Here is a 21,098-nt window from a genome sequence, read left to right as displayed (position 1 = left end):
TTTCACTGCTCCAGTAAATTATAGTACAGGCTTTAAAGGATAGTTTTTTGGTCATGAGCTGTAACATTTTTTTACTGTAAAAATAAAGATTAATTTTGGTTTATTATGTGTTTTTTTCCATATTAGTAGTTTAAATTTTGAAAAGATGAGAAGGCATGGAAATTTTCCAGTGTTAATGAGATACAGTTTTTCTATTTTAGTTTGGAAACTCAGCAGAGGCGATCCATGGAAAAACTGTGTTTTATAAGTACGAATAGTGACCGGTTTGCATTATTCAGGTGGTGTTTCATACTGCCTAGCTCAATTAAGGACTCAAATAGTTGGATTACCAGTAGATTTTTGGAGGAAAAATTGCTACTTTTAAACATATAAACTTGTATAAAAATGAAAATCCACATCTCTGAGACACACTTAATGTTTATTGGGCAACCACATAAGTTTAACATTATATTTATTTGTTTGCTTTGCTAAGATTTGCTTCAGATTTCTTTGTAGTAAGATGTTTCTCTTGGATACATCAGCTCTTTTCATCCTTTCTGACTAAAAAAAAAAAATCACCTTTTTGATGGCGTGCTAATAAGTGATTATGTTTTTGATCTGTTAAATGTAGTAATGTACACTATAAACACCTCTACTGTCAATTTAAGGTTTAAAAGAGAACAGATGCCAAGGTTTGTGACAGGTATATGCAGCTGTATAGTTTCACTTCTTGTAAACTCTGTACTGGAGAACAAATGCTTTATGAATATTTATTAGGGCATTGTTCAAGCTTGCCCAGCCATATTCCTACACTTTCCTTATTTGTAGGCTACAGGAAAAGAGGACAAAAATATTTTTCTCAATATATTTCTTTAATAGGGGAGTTACTTCAACCCAAATTGATGAATGTTTACTTTTCGGCTCTTCAAGAGAAGCGTTGCTTTTCCCAGATTAGAGTTCACAGTAGTTTACTGTTTTTTAAAATAAATAAATACTAATTAATCTCACTAACATCAAAACCTAAAATATTTCATTCCCCTCTGAGGTTTTAAAAAAGGCCTTTAAATGTATTTTGTTCAATGGATGATTTTACCGGGAGAGGATTTGATTTGTTAAATGTCAAGCAAATGTTATTTGTGGGACTGTTTTCATTAATGGCAGTGTGAATAACAGCTTCCCTGAATTTATCCCTGCGTTTGCTTTTGCTGAATCAGAATTTAATAAGCTCAGTGTGTGGAAAACTGTTGTCAGTCTCACTTTTGGGCTTTGTTAAGGAGCCTGTGCTTATGAAAATAGAGATAAACCTTCTGTTAGTCAGTGAGGAACATTTGGGAAGTGAAGGAGTATGCAGCAATTTTCATCTGTCCTTTTAACTAAATTAAAAAGTAGAATTGCTCTGAAAAAGCTTTAAAGTCATACCTTTTAAAATGATTACTGCAGTCTTCATCCTCCCTTACCTCTACTCCACTGAATCTGTGTATTTTGCTATTTAATGTAAAATGCAATATATGATGGATTATTTTTCTTTACCCCTCCTTTTCTTGCTGTGAAGAGATGATTTGGCATTGGTTTTGTTTTACTTTGATTTTTAGAATTGGAATTCCGCCTTATGTTTTAAAAATAATGCGACATGAAGGTGAAAATTCAGTGATAAATTGATATACTATAGTTTATTTCAATAAGAAATAGAAAAGAAATGTGAACCGTAATTGCATCATTAAGTGGTCATTGCCATTGTAGAGGAGGAAGAGCTGGCACAGTCTTTGCTGAGAAGCTCCCACAACTTCCGACAAAAGGCTTTTCCAGAGGCAGGGAGTGTTTGTTCTGTGCTTCAGGTCGTTCAGCTGTTCCTTCTCAGTGATTAACTCAGCTCAGGCACTGCTGAGGAAGTTGATTGAGAACTGCAGAAAGCACCTTGTTTGACCTTTGTGTTCCTCTGGATGAAAGGGAGGCTTCAGGAGAGAGCTGAAGTTTTGCAGAGCCCAGTAAACAAAGCCATCTTGTTCTGTTCCTTCCCTTCAAGTTGTACCTTGCTTTTAGTGACATCAGCTACATCTCGAATATAGATTAGAATATCTGCTACAAAACTAGAAGATCTGCTAAAATCGGTAGTTCCTGCTAACTCCCCCAAAATGGAGATGAAAAACCAGATACTGAATTTCTGACTCAGTTCTGAACTCAGCCCTTTTTCTTTGTTTGGTTAGGGATTTTTTTTAAAGAAAAGGGACTCATTTGACACATTTTCTAACACACACCTATGAAGATCAGCCTTTGCTAGGTTCTGCTCATGCGCTCTCACGTATGGGATGTATTTTTGTGCCTGCTCATGAGGAGGAAGCTCTGTGCAAAGCCCAGGCAAATCTGCTTTTGGTTAATCAAGCTGCCCTTGGTGTCAGGACAGCAGCTGTGCAGTGGGACCAGCAAAAGGCATTTTTGAAATACTTTCCTCGAGAGCCTCAGCCCAGTGAAAAGGAAGGTTGCTTCAGCTGTTTTGTACATGCTTAATGGCAGGAATGCTTGAGGAAATGCTGTGTAACCAGGCAGCTAGCAGCTTGAGAGCACTGAATTGTTCTCTTATTCATATGTAATATTGTTAGGAGTCCATGGGTGCTCACACCGGGCTGCTGTGATACCCAGGTAGGTCACTTCTTACCCCTAAACTGCTTAACAGCCTTTTTAGGCTCGTGCCACATTGGTTAATGTAATGCAAAAATACAGCCTTCTTGGTTTAAAACAATAATGATAATATTAATATTTTTAAAAAGTATTTGCTCATTAAGGAATATATTCTTTAATGTCTGTACTTTTCTCCCTCCCCTTAAGGCAAAAAAATGTTAGCCCATCTCTTCAGATGCCACAGACTTCAGGAAAACTTCTAGTTTTCACCAGACATGCATCCATTCTTTCCCTTTTTCCTGCTTCTGAGGGAAGATATTTATTCTAACTGTGCTCTCATATAATTACATTTTCCTGGTATTCACTGGGTAACAACAGCTGCCAATGTTCTGACCACTTATAGTCATAAAATGTTCCACATGAGTTAATTTCTGTAGTTAACTTACATGGTGAATTTGAAGTAATTCAAGACCTTATACTGTTTGCTGGTTTTATTATCATTTGACTTTAGAAATTGTCTTTTCATCTCTACTTTTGGTTGAATTGAAGAGTAGTACATTAAGGAAACATAATCATAAGAGGTTAAAAAAAGCCCTAACCCTCCACTCTCTTGAGCCTTCTGTATTTCTCTTCCCATATTTTTGTACTACTTAGAAAAAGAGCTGTGACTGATATTAAGCTTTTTATGATTAGTGACATTCTCAAGTACTCATTGCTGCACTGATTGTATTTTGTATAGTATTTGCCTTCCAGTAAAATACAGTATTTCTAATGATTTTATAATTTATTACATTGGGGAAATGAGGTGAAACTTGGCTAGAACAAGTTAATTAACATGCATAAAGAAAGGCTCACATTTCTTTTTTGGGTGCAAAAGTTTTCACTTTTGTAAGTAAACTTACAATGCAGTGGATATTTCTAGATGTTTTTAAGAATCCTTTCAGATTAAGGAGTATTTTCTAAACAAGATTCCCACAATTTTAAAACCCAAAGGAACCCTAAGAAACATCAGGAGCGGTGAGAGAGAAATGGGAGAGAGAAGTGTTTGCAGAAGACATAAAAACCAGAAGATGGTTGATGCATGAGTTAAGCAGAAATGAAGTATTAAGTTGTCATCCAGAGGAAAGGGCACATAAATGGCAATGTTCATATGCCCAGAAAAGTGTAGATATAGTTTTAGGAGATAATGTTGTCTAGCTCTACAGGTAGGATTTATCTTGCCTGGCTTTGGCTGCCTAAAACAAGTCATCTATTTAAGCTGTTGTTTTGGCTCGTGAAGTCACAGGAGAGAATAAGGCATCTTTGGGGGGATGATTCATCTGCCTTGTTTCAAACAAATACTCCAGGACTTTATGACTTGTCCTCTGGAGGTGTGACATTGTGCATTGATTAGAGAGCCAGGCAGATAACTCAGCTTGGGCACAGAGCTGAGGTAGGGGGGAGACATTTCAGCTGCATTGAAGTCCTGTTCCACCTCTCATTTTCTCTCTGAAGCTAACTGCAGTTAAGGGGATTTGTGGTTCTTCATTTTTACAGTTACAACATGTACTGCTGTCCAGGATTTACACAGAATCATTTTTCCCTTGTGTTGTTGTTTTAGTTCAAGTAGTTGCCTTTACAATTGTCAAGTGCGCTAAAAAAAATTACTTACATTGAGGTGATGCATTGTACAATCTGTTACTGAATTTTGTTCGATGTTATATAAATTAACACCTTGTGGTGTATATAATTAACAAATGGGAATAGTAGGTATTTATTTTAATTCGAGAGTAGCTGGAAAAGTCTCTATTTGATTTGTTTTTCTCCAGACAAGCAGATAAAATTTTAACTGAAAACCATACTAACACAGCTTTGTTCCCCAATGACAGTGCCTGCAAAAATATTCATTTGGTCTTTATCTTCAAACATCAAAATAGCATCTGAGGCTATTCACTCGTCTATGGCCTACATAAATACTGTAACAATGAAGGGGAGAGAGGTCTCCGTCATGTTCCTAATGGATTAAGAGTTTGATCTCAGTTTCTTGATGAGAAAGGTCGTGATTACTCAGATTGAACAGAAAGTCATTCTAAAGGTTACAGAACAAGAACCAAGTCTCAGCAATGACACAATCGTCTCTTTGGCCTTTATATGGTTTGTAATCATGCACTGCTTATTGACCTTTGCAGATTAAGTATTATTTTAAGTCTCAAAAATTAATACCTTATTTTTGTTATATAAAACTGTCATAAATAGAAGACAGCACAAGTGTTATGCCTCTCACACAGTTTGCTGATACTGAAGGAAGCTTTCTTTTCCCTCCATCCTGCTGCTCTGCAGGCAGCTGTCAGCTTATTGTGGTGGGTCTGCTGAAGCCTTTCAGCTTCACATGGGTGGGAGCAGGCCTCTGTTCTGCTCCACTCTTTGAGTGCTGATCTGTGTTCAGGATTCACAACCCATCTTCCATGAGCTCCATCCCATCTTCCTCGGCCTCATCCCTTGTTTTTAGAGTGCCACAATGGCACGGGGACAGACAATTGAAGGCTGTGTGTTTTCAGCTCCTCCCAGCACCTTGCACCATGTGAAGAGCCTGGTCCATCTCCTCTGACACCACCATAGGCACTGCTGGAGCTGCTGATGGGTGTCCCCTGAGCCACCCTTTCTCCAAGGCAGACCAGCCCTGCTCCCGCAGTCTCTGCCCACAGGGAAAGCGCTATCATCCCTGCCAGTCTCATGGCTTGTGCTGGGCTTGCTGCTGTTGGTCCAAGCCTTCCCTGAGAGTTGTCCCAGGTGTGGCCTAACAAGCACTGAGCAGGATTAGGTAAAACCCCTGCCCTGTCCTGCCCTGCCTTGAGCTGTGGCCATGCTGCTGCTGCTGCTCTCTCCTGCCAGAGCACGCTGCTGCCTCGTGCTCTGCTCGCTGTTTGCTGACAGGACCCTCGGTCTTTTCTGGGAACTGCTGAGCCCAACCACCTCGTTGTTTACCCACCTAATTGGCTACTTCTCCAGATGTAACATCCCAGCTGGATAGAAGGAGTGGGCCAACCTGTTCATCAGCTAATAAACTTTGATTTGTTTTCTCATATTAGCATTAAACTTGTGCAAGCCCTGTTGTCTGACAGTGAAACGTCGTTCTTGCTTATTCATCACTCTGCTGTAAATGACTGCAGTAACCCCCAGTTACAGGTGATTTGCTGATATTCCCACAGCCTCCTGACTCCTATGAGAATATGGTACAGGTGTTTATGGTCTTTCCATGCCTATGTCCACAGCCTCCTGTAGACACAGGATTTTTTCTTGCTCCTCTGACCACAACGGATGAAAACTTGTATCTCAGCAAGAGGCTTTGTCTTAGTGTATGTTGATCATGACATTCCTGTGAGCAAAGTGAAATCAGTAAGAATCCTCATCAATTTTGGTAAATCTCACTGGTTTCTTAAAAGCAATTGAAAAACTAACTGATTTTTCAGTCTTACTTGAGATTTGAAGTGGAAAAGCAGTTATTTGCATATTGAGAGGGTGCAGCATTTAACTATAAATGGAAAGGAATGAATTGCTGATGATCACTGCTAGCATTTTCAGTTGTATTTTTGTTTTGAAGGCAGACTATGCTCATAACAAAAAAGCTGAACTCAAAGCACTTTGCTTTCTCTTGAAATATAACGCTGAATAATAATATCAGGGGGTTTTTGTCCAACTTTCTCATTTGGTTTTCTGAAACTTCGGAGACTGTCAGAACTGGGAGAATTTATTAAATAGAGTATTCTGTACCGAGGTTTTTAGTGCACCATTGCATGTCCATATTGGTATCATCTAGAAGGGAATATGTAGATGAGACTGTAAAATGGAATAATTGCAGTAGCTCAGAATAAAGCCATTATTTCATGAAATCAGAATAAGTGTGTGATTTTCGTGTGAAAATCAAGTTCCAAAGGTTGATTAGAGGTAATATGGGTGCAGCCCCACCTCCTTCCCATCTGTCACCAGAAGCCTTTTTTGGAGCCCAAAAGAGAAGTACTTTTTATACAACCATTTGCTTCTTCTTCAGAGAACTGACTTCTCTGTTATTTTATTGCTGTTACCCTCTTTCATGTAGGGGTGAAAATATTTTGAGCCCTCTGTTTGTATCTATTTTTTAGAAAAGGGATTTTTCAGAAGTAGTGAAAGCTCCTAAAATTTTGTCCAGTGCTTAAAACAAGAATATTCCTGTTAGATTTACTGAAGCATTTAGATACAAACACTTTACCTCTGTGGGCAAGTCAAAGAGGTTCCTTTGTGACAGAACCTGAGATAATTTGAATAATTTGCACAACCTTTTGTATGTTTGTGTGCCCTCACAGGTTTTATATACATGGCATAGTCTGGTATTTGATGGGATTGCCTGCTAGGGGCTGTAAGTTACAAGAGTTATGGATGATAGTTATAATAGTGCCTTACAGCTGAGGAAGCTGAGGTCCTTTGTGAGCAGTAATTAATTAAAGCACAAACCAGTCCCATGAGATGGCATTATCCCCTGTTTTACAGATGGTGGAACACAAAGGATGAGTGTACTGTTCAAGGGTGGGTAGCTAGGTGTTGTCAGATCAGAGATTAAACCCCAGACCTCCTTTTTATGGGGCCATGTTCTAATCCACTTTGTGTTTCCAGTGCTTTGAAATTTGCTGATATTTATTCTGTAAGCCAACTTGTTCATCTCATTTGATCTTTGCTGGATGAGATGATCCTCGAGAAAAAACAGGGCATTCCATCGATCTGCTTTTGTCGCAAGTCTCCAAAAGAGATTAGGTTATAAATTCTGTCTCTTTAGTACTGTCCAGACTAACTCAAGATGTAAGCATATCCTTTTCTCTCAGATCACAGTATTTCATGCTGGTGCTTTGCCTGTAAGAAGTGGAACAAGATTATAATGCCATCTTTTCTTCTTAGCATGGCCATTAGGGGTGGGGTGGGTGTTCTGCTGCTCATACAGAGACAACATCGATGAGGAAAGATGGGAAGAGAAAGACCTTTGAGTAGTTCAAGTGTCATTTTAAGCAATGTTGCTACTTAAAACTTCTGCTCATGGTTGTATGAAGAGTTCCTCCTGTTGAAGGTTGAATGATGTCAAAGACTTTATCTCTGTTTTGGCCTGTGGTATCACACAGCAGCTGAGGCTCTTTGGTTTGTGGGATTTTTCCAAGTGAAGAGGGAGCACATGTTCCAGTAGGAATTTCAGCACTGGTGTGTGTTTCCTCTGGAGGTGATGAGGATGTCATGTTGTGTCCGGAAGGCAATCTGGAATTCTGCCCTCATTGAATTTCTTTGCAAGTCTCAGTGAATGAAATTGTCTGCTTTCTGTCAAAGGATCTGAGGGGAAGGAAGAAAGATTTTTTTTTTTTTTGAGTAACAAAGTGCTGTGTAGTAAACTCATTGACAAAATCCTTGTTGGCTTTGTAGTTGTTTTAAAAGTTTTCCTAAGAACCTTATCTCTGAAGTAATCAGCAATAGGTTAAAGTATTAAAGTATACTTCTGTGTAAAACTCTTGTAACTTAACTGAGTTTGCTGACAGTTCTTAGTCTAGTGCATCCATGAAACAAAAAATAGCATCACTCCTGAGAATTCCACTGAGTGAGATATGCCAATAGGGTCATCTGTGTTTTGCTCTTTTTTTGAAATAAGGCATTTGACAGACTTCCTTAAGCATTTGTCTTTGGTTGTTAGAAAACAACCTGAGGACTAGTGAAGCTGGTATTTTCTGGATTAGTGTAATTTGTTGCATTTTATATTACTTTTATGCACATGGGTTTTTGTGGAGTGTCTCAGTAAGGTGGACTGGAAAACAGCTGTGGTGATAGACTTCAGAAAATCTTTCCCATGGATGGATGCAGTGTTTGAGGTGCCAAGCAGACAGGCAAAAGATGAGTCCTCACCCACAAATATATGAAACTACTGTTCAGCACAGCTTGTTTTCCCTTCAGAAGAAAAGGTGGGGTGATAGTATCAGTCTGATGATGACAGCTCCAGAAATGAATCACTGAAGAGAATGGGAATCAGGCAAAATTTAATGTAATCAAATGCATGTTTTCCATAAAATCTCAGTTTTGAGTGCAAAACTTTAAACCAGGCCTATTAATAAGCTGCTTCAAAGTCGGAAAAGATTGAGTGAGGAAGAAACTGCAAAGAGAAAGTGAGTTTAGTTAGCTCAGTTAGTGCTGGCCGCTGGTTTTCAGCAATTTATTAACATCTGAAGGTAGTATGGTCAATATTGTTGTTTTGAGGAGTGAAGAAGGAAAAAGATGACTGGCAGAGAAAGAAAGTGCATCAAAGTGTGTAATAATGAAATGCTAATGCGGTAACACAATAAGAGATCAAGGACTTTCCTGAAAGTTGTGACAGCTTGCTCATAGAAACAGGGATGTAACCTGGATTGCTTGCTTTCCCATGCAAAATGAAGATAGGAGGAGTTTGACAGGGCATTTCCCACGTGATTGGAAGTGTAAGGGGAAGGTTCGTATTCACCCTTGCTTTGGTAGTGTTGGTCCCTGCCCCATCCTTTCTCCTTGTTGTGATACTTCTCCTATCAGGTAAGTCTTCCCCTCTGCTGAGACAGGCTGTAAAGCTGGGAACAGTAGGAGGTTTTATGTCTGGGCCCTGTGGTCTGGAATGACTCTGTTTGCTCAACTGCACACTGCTGTGCTCCAGTGAATCATGTCCCTCTCCTTTGAGATGACAGCTTGCTTTAAAGAGCAGAGATGAGTGGAGGTGAGGGAATGAGAGGCTCTGCTGCTGGGATCCTAATGGTCCTAACTGTGCCTGTTGCTTACCCTTGCTGATTTTGGAAACTGGCTGTTCTACCCTTCCTGCTCTGCATGGGCATCGCTTGACTCCCGAAATGAGTCACATCTCCCCTACCTTGTTAACTTTCATTTTTGTACCATGTTCCCAGAACTACATGTTCTTTATCTTCCCCATCCTCCATAAGCTCCAGCCTGAGGTATTCCTTTCTCTTCATGCACTCTACCTCCTTCATCTCCATACCACACACCTTTCCCTATGTACCCTAGGAGTTTTTGCCCTTCGTCTCAAATTTTCCTGCTCCACAGCCACACACTGCCACAGCCCTGAGCAGAGAGCCTGGTTCCTGCCTCTGGCTGGCACAGTGCCGGCAGCAGGGGAAAACCAACTGGCTTCAGAGGGCTGAGCTGCCAGCTTCCATTTTCACATGAGGCTGAAGCAGCAGCAGCAGCTCTAGACCTCGTCTTCTGTGTAGGGTCTTGCAGGGAGCAAGATGGTTTTTCTGATTCCCTATAACATTTTGTGCATGGAAAAGTCAGGAACAGCCTTCACTAAAAATTATCAGTGTACCACTCTAAGAAGGCTTACCTACCAGATTTTACCAGAGCTTAGTTTGGCAATGATAAAAATTACCTTTTCTGAACCTGTCTTAAATGAGCACTGGAAGTATCAGATTGCAAACTGGTTTAAATCCTTTTTCTTCATCTTTTTTCCTCTCGAATGAGTGGGTTTGGTTTTCATGAAGGGGTAAAATTCTTGAAATGTTTCAAGGCATTGAAACATTGACTATCATATTGGCCAGACACAGGGGATGGGCAACACTTGGCCCTCCAAAGCTGTTGCTGAATACTCAGAGGCACACTAGGAGTCCTTGTAGTGTTATGCATGCAATTCATGCTCTGTTAAAGTTAACTACTTGTACTGACTCCTCACGCAAGACATGTTTATTTACCTGTGAGTAGCTTTTGCTTGATTGGCTGTTGAATAAATTTGTTACTTAAAAAATTAATTATTACTACTTTTTTTCCCCTGATACAATACAAAAATAAAACCCAAGCATTGTTTAGTTTTTTTTTCTTGCGTTCCTACTGAACTGGCTTGGCACCAGAATGATAATTCTTCTATGTCTTGGGCTTTAGAAGCTGAGACATGAGATTTGTCAGAAGTTCTTAACGCTTGGCTCTTCCCTCATAAGTAATTTGTGAGGTTTTGAGAAGCTTCCTGGTCCCTGGTCAAACGAGTTCCATATTTTCAGGACCATTACGTATCTAACAGTTCTCACTACAGATAATCAAATTATTGAATGGTGTTGCAATCATTTTAACAATTGAGTCATGTAGTTGCTAGAATTTCACAATAGGTATTTAGTTCTCAAACCATTAAGAGGCAATGCCTGGAAATTAAACCTGCCTTCCCTTTTCTGTTGTGTAGAATACTTTTTGAAAACAGTATATTGAAAGCTTTCTGCTTTTTAGCTTAAATGTTAACTTGCATATGTCATGAAAGGTGAATAGAATTATCTCTTTCTATTTTGTCTCCTAAGGCAAATGGTATCTTCGTGCTTTTGCACTTCACTGCTAAAATTCATTCTTATTAAAGAAAATGAATATGAGCAGTATATTAGGAATGGTGATAACTTGCATGTGACAGAAGGAGTAACCTGGGCACAGACAAGCCACTGGATTTGCTGCCTAACATTGCCCAGGGTGTGCATAAGTCTTTAGAGGTGCAACTCAAGTCCAATGTACAAGTTGAATTGGATATGAAGACCTGAGACAAAACCCTGTTATTGCAATGATGAGGAGAAACCATGAAGCTTGGAAATCTCTTGTAAAAACAACAAAAAACTCCCAAGCCCTCAGACTCTTCACTTATCTCAGGTTCTGTTTTACCAGTTCAGTTTTCCCTTGGACTCTTCCATGGTTACAGAATGGAGCAGAATTTCTTCTCAAGGTGTTTCTTTTCCAGCTGTTACTGACACCCTGTTCTGCTAAAATGTGTGTGTCAAGTTTGTGAAAGATCAGATGAGTTGTTAGTTAACGTGGGGCTTTCTGATTTTTCCCATTAGTGAAGGCTAGTATATTTGGATCTCTTTGCATGGAAATGTATCCATGTTCTATTTACAACCATCTACTAAAGACTCATCTTATGAAGGGAAAATTGGGTTCTGGGTAGCCAGAAAGATTTAATTAAAAGACATGATATAAAATTAATGCAGCCCGTCTTCAGCTTCCTTGCAATCTGGATAGCTGTAAACAAGGGGCTCTGACTGGCTGTGCCAGTGGATTCAGGGAATTAGTGTGTTCTGTATGTTTTCCAAGTATTGACTGAGTTTTGAATTATGCGTCCAGATAGTCTCATGAGAGCTGTTCCCATGCCTGAGGGCTAGAAGACTGGATTTTTTTTTTTCCTCCAATTTGCAGTCCCCTTTGGGGCCAACACACACTCATATATTCTTAGTATTGTGATTGTTTTTCAGTTGTGCTTACCTCTAAGCACAACAGTAAACTGAGATATCTCTAACCAATTTCAAGGGAAGCATAATCTGGAATGCAGCTTATTTTGGGGGGCCCTTTCTCCATAGTAGCAGAGGGATGGTGGTGTCACAGCTGCAGATTTCTTGCTCTTGGTATGTGAAAGTACTGGGGTGACCTTGGTTTTATTTGGTTTAGTTTGGAACCAGGTCTTTGCTTTCTCCTCAGGGTTTTCATCTCAATGGGACCTGTGTGAGAAACATTTTAACTCAGTTTTTATTATGTACCAAAGGGGTTACTTCAACCTTTTATCAGTAGAAGCACTGCACATTGGACTTACTGAAGGCCTGTATTAAAAAATTTGTTTTCATTCAAGGTTTGTTTTTGATTTTTCTTTTTTATTCTGGTAGTGCTGACTACACCCACATTTACACCTTTCAAATACTATTTGCAAGGCTGGTTGTTTGGGTTTTTTTAATCTCAAAGCTTTTCCTGCTTTGCTAACTTTTAAAAACTGTGTGTCATTCTGTTTGACAACTCTTTAGTCTCTGCGTGTCACCAAGTACTCTTTGAGTAGTAAATGATGGTTCCAAATGTAAGAGCTTCAAATTAATGACTAGTGGGGAGCAGCAGAATGATACCTAAAATGAATAAAAATCTATCTGGTATTGTCAAGGAGTGATTAAAGAAGTAGCTGAAATTATGGCCAAACGTGAAAGGAGGTGGAATAATTTGTTAGTGGTCTGTCCCTTGCTCAAAAATTTAACTTCTCTCAGGCTAATGAATGAGTGGTATCCTGGATACCCTGGTTTCAGTAGCAGTACCTCACTGATAAGGGTTACTCACGATTTCTTTTGGATTCGGTAAAGGTTAAAGCCGCTTGAGTATAAACTGACAGTGGGAAACTGATTTGCACCCCCACGCTCAGCCCCCAAGGCTGAGCTGTCAGCCAGGATCCGTGGTGAATGTCACCATTTCAGGGGAGGTTCCATCTCAGGTGTGCTGTCGCCAGAACCTGCTCCTGGTGAGCACAGGGGTTTTGTGCTGTGCGCACTCATCCCACCTCAAAAGTGGAGATTTTGAGGTGTCTGAGTGGATTTGATTCTACTTATGGGCACACAAGTGTGTATTCATCAGCTGTCCTGTTAGACACGTTAATACAAGTCTGTGTAGAGGGCTGAATATATTTTATCTGGCAATTGAAAGAATCAGTCGTGTTCGGCCTCATTTCTGGTGGTTTTTTATGAGATAGAGATTTTCTTTTGCAACTTAGTCATCTTCTCACCTGACTTTTGTGTTGCAGCTATCATGAATCCTTTCCAATTGAATTGCTGTCTTCCTTTTAAACAAATGAAAGCGTATTTCAATGTTTATGATTTGTTGAGGCAGACAATTGGCAGAGGGAGAGTGAAGTTTTGGGCATAAGTTAGAGGAAGTTGGCAGGCAAAATGCTCCAGTGCAGAACCCAAAGCTGCAGTAGAGGTAAATATTCACAGAAAAATGTAAATGGATTGTTCGCTACTCTTCCATTACATCAGTAAAGATTTAATCAGCTTCAGGTGAGATTTTATCCATTATAGTTTTATAGTAGTGGTTTAAGCAACCAGGCAGGGCTAAAAATGAGATTTTAAACCTTTGATACTACACAATATTTCAGCCTTCCAGGCACAACATTTAATTATAGCAGCCAGAGTTTGCTTTGGTGTTAATGAACAGTTGTGTCTGTAGATCGGCTCGGTTTAAAGAAGAGGAATTCACACAACTGCCCCAAGCTGGAAGAGCATCTTCCATGGGAAAAACTCTTCAGCCTCTGTGGCCTGCTGTGCACTCTGTGCCTGCAAATCCTTTGTGTGAGGGACAGGAGTAAGTGATGTGGTGGTTCTGAGCTGTGACCTGGGGTCGGGTGTGGGAGGAAACCACTCTGCTGCTGTCTGCTGAGTGCCCTTTAGCACCAGAGCCCTTTGGTGACCTTTGGCAAATCACATAAGCTGTCTGTACCTTGTCTTCTGTGCAAGGAGAATTTGCCTTCTTCACAGTAGTGTTTTGAGACCTAATTAAGATTTTCCAAGTGCTTCCAGAACCTCAGATGAAAGGCATGCACAGAAAGCATTATAATTAACAGGAGCTTATCAGCTGAGCTTTACAGAATTAATTCTCATAAATATAAAACTGAATGCTTTGTAAGAAGCTTTTCTCTACATTCCATCCCTAAAAAGCATCATTTGTGGATATGATATTTTAAGATTAGTAAAAAGAAATGTTTATTTTCTTGTACTGGGATATTCTTCTGAGTGCTCTCATGCCTTATTGTGTTAGGGATCTTGAGATTTGGGAATGTGTGCATTGCTCCAGGATATATCCACATAAGGAGAAAAATCGATTAGACTGTGTTTGCAGATAGTTTCCCACTTCTGCTATAAACATGGGATTGTTTTGAAATTTTCTATTTCTCGAAGACAAAAAAACCAAGTTAAAAATTAATCAACTGTACTGCCTCTTCCTGTGGATTTTCTTTTTCTACATTTGGCATATTCAAGTACTGCTGCTGCCAGAGGGAGTGGCGGAGCTGCTGATGACTTTTAAGGCCATTTTGCTTACTCCATCTATATGGTAAACACAGGAGTGACTGGACTTACATCAGAATCGGGATGGCTGCATGACTGGTGTTGGAAGGAAGTTGTGGCTCGTGCTGTACCGAGGGTCTGCTGCCAATACTGGGTAGTAACAGCAAAAAAAAAAAAGAAGAGCAAGGAACAGAAGTGGTGGGTGCAGTCCCACTGCTCCATAGTGCACACTGATGAGTACTGAGTGTGCATCGGTGAGCTCACAGTGATTCTTGTCCTAGTATCAGCACAAGGCCCAGTTCCTGCTCTAGATAAACACAGAATTTTATAGATTGGGCCCAATACACGACGTCCGTGATTAGGATTATTTACTGTCCAGAATTTACACCGTAAAAATTTTGCTTCCAGAACAGATCTGATCTGCAAGTGTTTTCAGGGAACATGCAATATAATCGTGTTCAATGATCCGGGTGGTCTGCTGGGCAGGGCTGGTTTGTGTTTGTCTATAAAATCTGTCACCAGGCGTTCTTCCACAGTAGTCTGTTGTCTGGTAGGAAATGTATGTCAAGCAGAATGAATATTATTATTCCTTTTGGCTTGTCTCTGCTTTTAAGGATAACTGGAAAAGAGTCTGTGTGGTGGGGCACTGAGACCATTTGTCACAATGCTTTTATTGTCCTGCTCAGCTGCAGTGTAACATTCATTTAGTGCTCTTGGAGCGTGGCATTTCCGTTTGCAATGCAGCACCAGGGAATTCTGATTTCATTTCCTAGAAGATTTTGGCAAAATTAGAAGGCAAGTAACTTATCTGTGTCATATTTTGGCTGGATGTTTTCTCTTCTGTTTTCTATTTCTTTTTTTCCCCTTGGATCAGCAAAATGGAAAACAACTGCAGAGGAAGTACTGGATAATTTGGTTTCTAGGTTAGGTGCTGTTCAGGAGCAACAGGCAGTGATGATCCAGTGTCAGGATGATGTGATGATACAGAAGCAGGTATTCAATTCACATTATGCTGTGATTTATCACAGTATTTATCACTTACCTGTTTTGAATTTAGCACTTTGCTTGCAGATTTTAGGCATGGCTTAGCCTGTCTTAAATGCAGAGACAGTGCCTGGTTAAAGCACTATTGGCTTGCTTAAAAACGAGTGGAGCGATGTAGAGAGGGAGAGGGTTAGTGTGGTAAAACAGCTTCCAGTCATTTCCCAGGTGTGCAGCCAGGGCTAGCACCATGCCAGGAGGGTGGGTATGGTGGGTAAGGAATGCCCTCTGTTTCCAAGGGCCAGTCTCAGCCAGAGCAGTGGCTGGCACTGGATCCACAGGTGGAGCTCCTTGGTGAGGGAGGCCGAGGTGTGACAGCCTGGGCAGTGCTCGTGTGCATGGGTGGAAGTGTAAGACCTTTGTGAGGCCAAGAGCAACGAATTTGGCTTCTTTCCTTTCCTCTCTGCTCAGCACAAGTCGTTCTGGCTTAATGATTTTGTTGTGCCCAGCAGTCCAGGGTGAGACAGCTGTATCCTCAGGAGGAGGAATCCTCAGGGAGAGCAGCACCATCGGAGCTGTGCCCTTGCTGTGGGTGTCGTGTCCATCCTGCAGCATCACGAGCTGTGTTGAGGTGCCTCAGCACTGGAGTAAACAAACAAGCAAACCTTTACTTTTCCAAGCACAAATTTATATAATTACTGGTTCAATACATTACTTTGTGCAACTCAAGACTTGTTTGGATAAGAAATACTCTTTCAAAATTAGTTTCTGGTAGGTTTTAATAATTGCAATTCAACTCTCACCTGAATTCCAAGTGTCTTGATTCTGATTTTGCCAGTTAATATTGTGACGCGTTTATTTATTTTACTGGCTAATGCAATTGAACCAGTACAAGCCCAAGGGTGAAAACAGCCATCTTAGCAAAAATTGATTTATCTGCTCTACAATAGGATATGTTCTTTGTATCTCAATGGTGCAAAACTGATAGAGCTAAGGTAAATCAATCTTCTAGTGCAGGTTAGGCATCAGGGTGAAAAAACTCTATAATATTTGAGAAATAAAAGCAGCAAAGGAATATTTAACTTCTTTGAAGAAGTATTTTAACATTTATGACACTTTCCTTGTTATCAGACTCTTTTTGCATCCTTTAGAATATCTGAGGTGTCTCAAAGGTTACAAGATTGTTTCAAGCACTCCTGGACTAGCATTAATATGCTGAAATTGAAACACAGCAGAAAACAAAACTCCCAGTGAAATACAGATTATTACCTTCACAGGGGTTAACATTATTTTTAAGGTCTCCTTTATGCATTCAGTCCCTTAGGACCTGGCAGCACATCCCTTACAAGCAGTTCCACTGTGTGAAGCTGCACTCTTGGTCACTTTTATTTTTGTTATTTATTTGTCTGATTTATTTTTGACTGGAGAACATTTATGGGAGTGACAGACAGTGGAATTTTCTTCCACTCGCGCAGTAGCATGCAGAAACAGCACAAGACATTGGAAAAAAAAGGCAATAAAATCATAAAAATGAGCCAGCAGCTGGATAGATTGAAGCTATAATGATGGGACTGTTGTTGTTTAATTTGAAATGCATCAGATTCTAAGTTAGTGATAGCCTCCTGAATTAACAGCCTTTCTAATTAAGGGAGAAGGGTTAAATCATGGTCTTGCAGGGACAAAAAGTCAAAAAGCTTTGTGTAGATGGGTGGAAGGCTGCTGACTGCATGGAGAAATGGATGATGTGAATGGATGGCACGGAGCTGCTGGTGGGGATGGCAAATTGATGAAAAGCCAAGGTTCATTGATTTAGAGGCTGCCTGGATGATTTATGTTAAATTATGGTGAGTGCAGTTAGGGCACGTGTGAGATTTTCCTTTCAAAACATAAATGAAATAAACCATTTACCAGCTGACTTTTGTTAATCAATTGTGAACCATTTGTTTATTCAGTTGTGTTTTGTAACACTGCAAATAAGATGGGTACACATACACAAATAAAGGCAAAACTAGCATAATACACAGTGATTCATATAAAGCATCATTTTAATTTGAAAGTGCAGTTGGGGGATGTCTTACATGTCAGATAATAGCTTGTATTATCTTTTTAATTGATTATGCATGTAACAGGTTCTGACTTTTTGGCAGAGGATTTATTGGCTTTCTTTGCCACAGACTTATGCCACAGCCTATTACAGTGTAGAAAATTGGGATATTGAAGCATTTAAGAAGCTTGTTTTCTGTAAATTCCTACTCTTCCCTCCTGAAAAACAATTGCGATAAATCTGCACAGACGGTCAGAAATGCTGTCATACGTAACAAAATGCCCTTTTTTCTTTTTAAAAAATTTAACCTATGGAGTTAAATGTACTATAGAGTGGCCTGGGTGGGAAGGGACCCTAAAGATCATCTTGTTCCAACCCCTCTGCCATGGGCAGGGAAACCTTCCATTAGACCAGGGTGATCAGATCTCAATCCAACTGGGCCTTAAACACTTCCAGGGATGGGGCAACCACAGCTTCTCTGGGCAACCTGTGCCAGTGACTCACAGTCCTCTTAAAATCAGCAGAATTGTTCAAATACCTACAGAAAAGTTATGAGGTATTGAAGAGTCTTTGAATGTCAAGAACAGAAACTTTACATCCAAAGCATATAGCTGCAACACAATCTGGTAAAGCATCACCTCTTCAAAAATTCCCTGTTCAAAATTTACTGAAAGCAAACCCCAGAGATTTGTGTGAATGGGAAGAGATATCCCAAGAGTGGGGAGCTCCTTTGTGAGGAACTTCCACTGTAAATGACCGTTTCTGTCTGTGGTGTAGTGAAGGCTATCCCATGGAGTCTAAATCCAGACAGGCTCCACTGTACAGCCAGGGATAGCTCTGGGATTAAATCTGCTGCTGAACCTAACTGGCAGTCTCTGCTGCCTATGTGAGATCTTGTGCTGACCAGGAAGCCCTGGATATCTGGTATGGGATTCTCAGGTCTAGTCCTGTGGGTAATTCCCTTTTCTCCTCTTTCGAAGCTCTTTAAAAGCTCTTTTCAAAGTTCTTTCTTCTCCCCCATATAGGTAGGAGAGTGGTGCTCCCTGCCTCTCGGCATATGGGTCAGTATGTTCGTGATCAGATGCTTTGAGCCAACAAGCTCTGTCTTTAAAGTGTCAAAAAATCCAATTTTTGTGTAATTTCCTGTCACTCCTATTTCCAGACTTCATCAAGTCAATCATTCTGACAACCTGACACCAGCCAGATACACTACTGGGGAAAATTTATACACAGGAATGTTCCTGGTTTTGCGTGGGGAAACAACTTATTAAACTTACATGCCTTTTAATTTTATGATTTTTCTAATAAGAATGTTTCTTTGTAGGGAATTGACAAAAACTGAGCTTGAGTTTATAGCAGACACATTTAGGAAATACGGTGAGCCAGGAAGCTGCTAGACAATTTTCTGGTCCTTTCAACAGTCAGACTGTATTTCACATCACAGTTTACATTACAGATAATATTAAATAGCATATGGTTACATTCTTTGGATTAAATCCTAGTTCTTCCTAAGTTAGTGATAGAATTCACATCGATTTCAAAATCATACTCATTGCCTGATTCATAAGGAGTGTTCTTCAAAAAATAATGGTATCCTTGGGAGAAGTTTCAGCCTGGAAAAAGCAGGTATGCAAGTTGTCACTGGAGTCTCGTGGAGTCCAGGGGAAAGCAGTGAACAAGTATTAACTATTTCCTGCTGGGCAGTTTAGCATGGCCAGTAAAATCTCAGAGCTCAGTTCTAAAAAGCTGGTTGTGATTCTGCAGCTCAGCTGTGCTTTTTAAGCTCTCTCACCATCCATCTGTTGTAAACAGTGACAAATATGAATTCATTGCTTTCTTTTTCTGTATTCTTAATTTTTGGCATACATAAGAGATCAGAGAGACATTTGGTTGGCTCTAAACAAGCCAACTGATGCAACTGGGTTTTGTGACGCTCTCAAACCACAGAATAACGGTACTGTAAATTATTTCATGTGTTTCCCCTGAGCTCGCTCCATCCAGCTTTGTAATTAGGTCCATGAGGGCCAAATGCAGGCCAGATGAAATCATTTGCATTCCACCTGCCTGCACTGGAGCAGATTTTGGACTATATATAATATGTGGGAGTAAGTGATAAGATCACCATGAGTAGTCCCTCTGTTCAGTAATGGCCATGGGGAATTCTAAGAATGTCTGAAGAGAAGCATCTTTCTTTTGGAAGGAATGTATTTGTAGGTTTCAGAGATTTAGGTTTCAAGGAGGTTATAAAGTGCCTATGCAAACTATTGCCTGTATTTTTATAAGTAAAACCGCAAATTGTTGCTGTTGAGCTGTTTCAAGTGGAGAATTTTTTTCATCAGAATGATAGCAAATTTACTTTGAAAATTAAAAAAGTATGCCTTACAATTTTTTCCATGGCAAGCCTCGCTGAGTTGAGCACAATCACAGGATTAAATATGTGCAAGATGAAAAGATCAAGGCCTTTCTGTATTGGGGTGCAACTTTACAGAACCTCCAAGTGGTCTTGCTGGAAGTTCCAAGTGAAATTCTTTGTATAAGCCTTTGCTTTGAGAACATGCTGAACTGACAACATAATTTCAATACAGGATGCTTTGGACTGATCCTTTTTTTTTTTTTTTTTCTTTTTCCAATTAGAAAGAAGTAATTGTCAATCTACTTTTCTTTTTTTTAAATTATGTTGAGTAATCTTTAATATAAAATTTCACAGAAAATCCCTCTAAATAGGAATGATCCATGAAGTTTTATGTGACGTTTTATTGGAAAGAATTACAAAATGAAGCAGGGTTAGCATAAAATTTGAGTGAGACTTAATTTATACACTGAAATTGATTAGAAGATTTAGGTGAGGCATTAAAATCTTTGCCAAAACTGTCCTGTTAAATGAAATCCAAATTTCAACTGTTTACTCATATAGTCCAACCACTTGGATGAAGGTATGCGCTTGTCTCTGCAAGTTTGCCTATTTCCTTTATACATTAGTCCTCTTTGTTTAGTTAGTATTATTATCAATTACATCTGTAAATACATCAAACTGAAAATGTCATCATAGTTTTTTATTGTTTACACTGGAAATGCTTAACTTGATATTTGAAGATTGGAATTTCTTTACCTCAATCCTGTGTTAAATGTCTGTGTATGTTTTTATTCAATTCTAACCAGGATCACTTGACCATAGTGAGATCATGAATATTTGTGTGTGTTCATGAACTTTTCTCTGGATAAAAAGTTTCCAGTGCTGAAACCATTACCATTTAAATGATGTGAAAATATTCAAAGCTCATCTATCATGTATAAGCTGCAACAGGAATGCTTTTTAAAATGGGAAACAGCAGAAAGCTTAGTGAGTTCCATGAGCCCTGTGTTGCTACAGATGATCTTGGACCAACAGAGTTAAAATGAGAATATAAATAGGACAGCACTACGTGCCTCTACATGCACAAGTGTGGATTCTCCAGGCACTGCTGACCCTTCAGCCACTGGGCCAACAACAAACTTCAAGTTGACTTAAATAAATCATCACCTAAGTGGTTTTAAAGGACAAAAATGGACACATACAACTCTCCAAAACCCTTTATTATGCTCCAAGTGAGTTGTAGTAAGAGTCACTCTATTCTTTTTTTCTTTTCTATCGGTGGTACAAAAGGATATGGAGGAGAAAATCTGTTTCGATCAGAGTTCTAGGAAGA

At 39.6% G+C, this 21,098-nt stretch overlaps 1 protein-coding gene across 4 annotated transcripts in view; it reads left to right on the top strand.

Moving 5' to 3' along the window:
• Positions 1 to 21,098, top strand: part of PLCB4 (phospholipase C beta 4) — a 185,729-nt gene that overhangs the window by 38,542 nt on the left and 126,089 nt on the right. Inside the window, exon 1 of one of the 4 annotated variants that reach the window (XM_066177845.1) lies at positions 2,541 to 2,616. The exons of the other annotated variants lie outside the window; for them this stretch is intronic. The gene's annotated coding sequence lies outside the window, so the exon portion shown is untranslated. Of the gene's footprint in view, positions 1 to 2,540; positions 2,617 to 21,098 lie in introns of those variants that run through there. 4 annotated transcript variants of the gene reach the window in all.

This window comes from Chamaea fasciata, unplaced genomic scaffold, assembly GCF_029207755.1.
Source record: "Chamaea fasciata isolate MVZ Bird 193981 ecotype frontalis unplaced genomic scaffold, bChaFas1.0.hap1 SCAF_3, whole genome shotgun sequence".
NCBI classification, from domain to species: Eukaryota; Metazoa; Chordata; class Aves; order Passeriformes; family Sylviidae; genus Chamaea; species Chamaea fasciata.
Note: the sequence above shows the minus strand (reverse complement) of the source record. Positions and strands in the feature narration are given on the sequence as shown.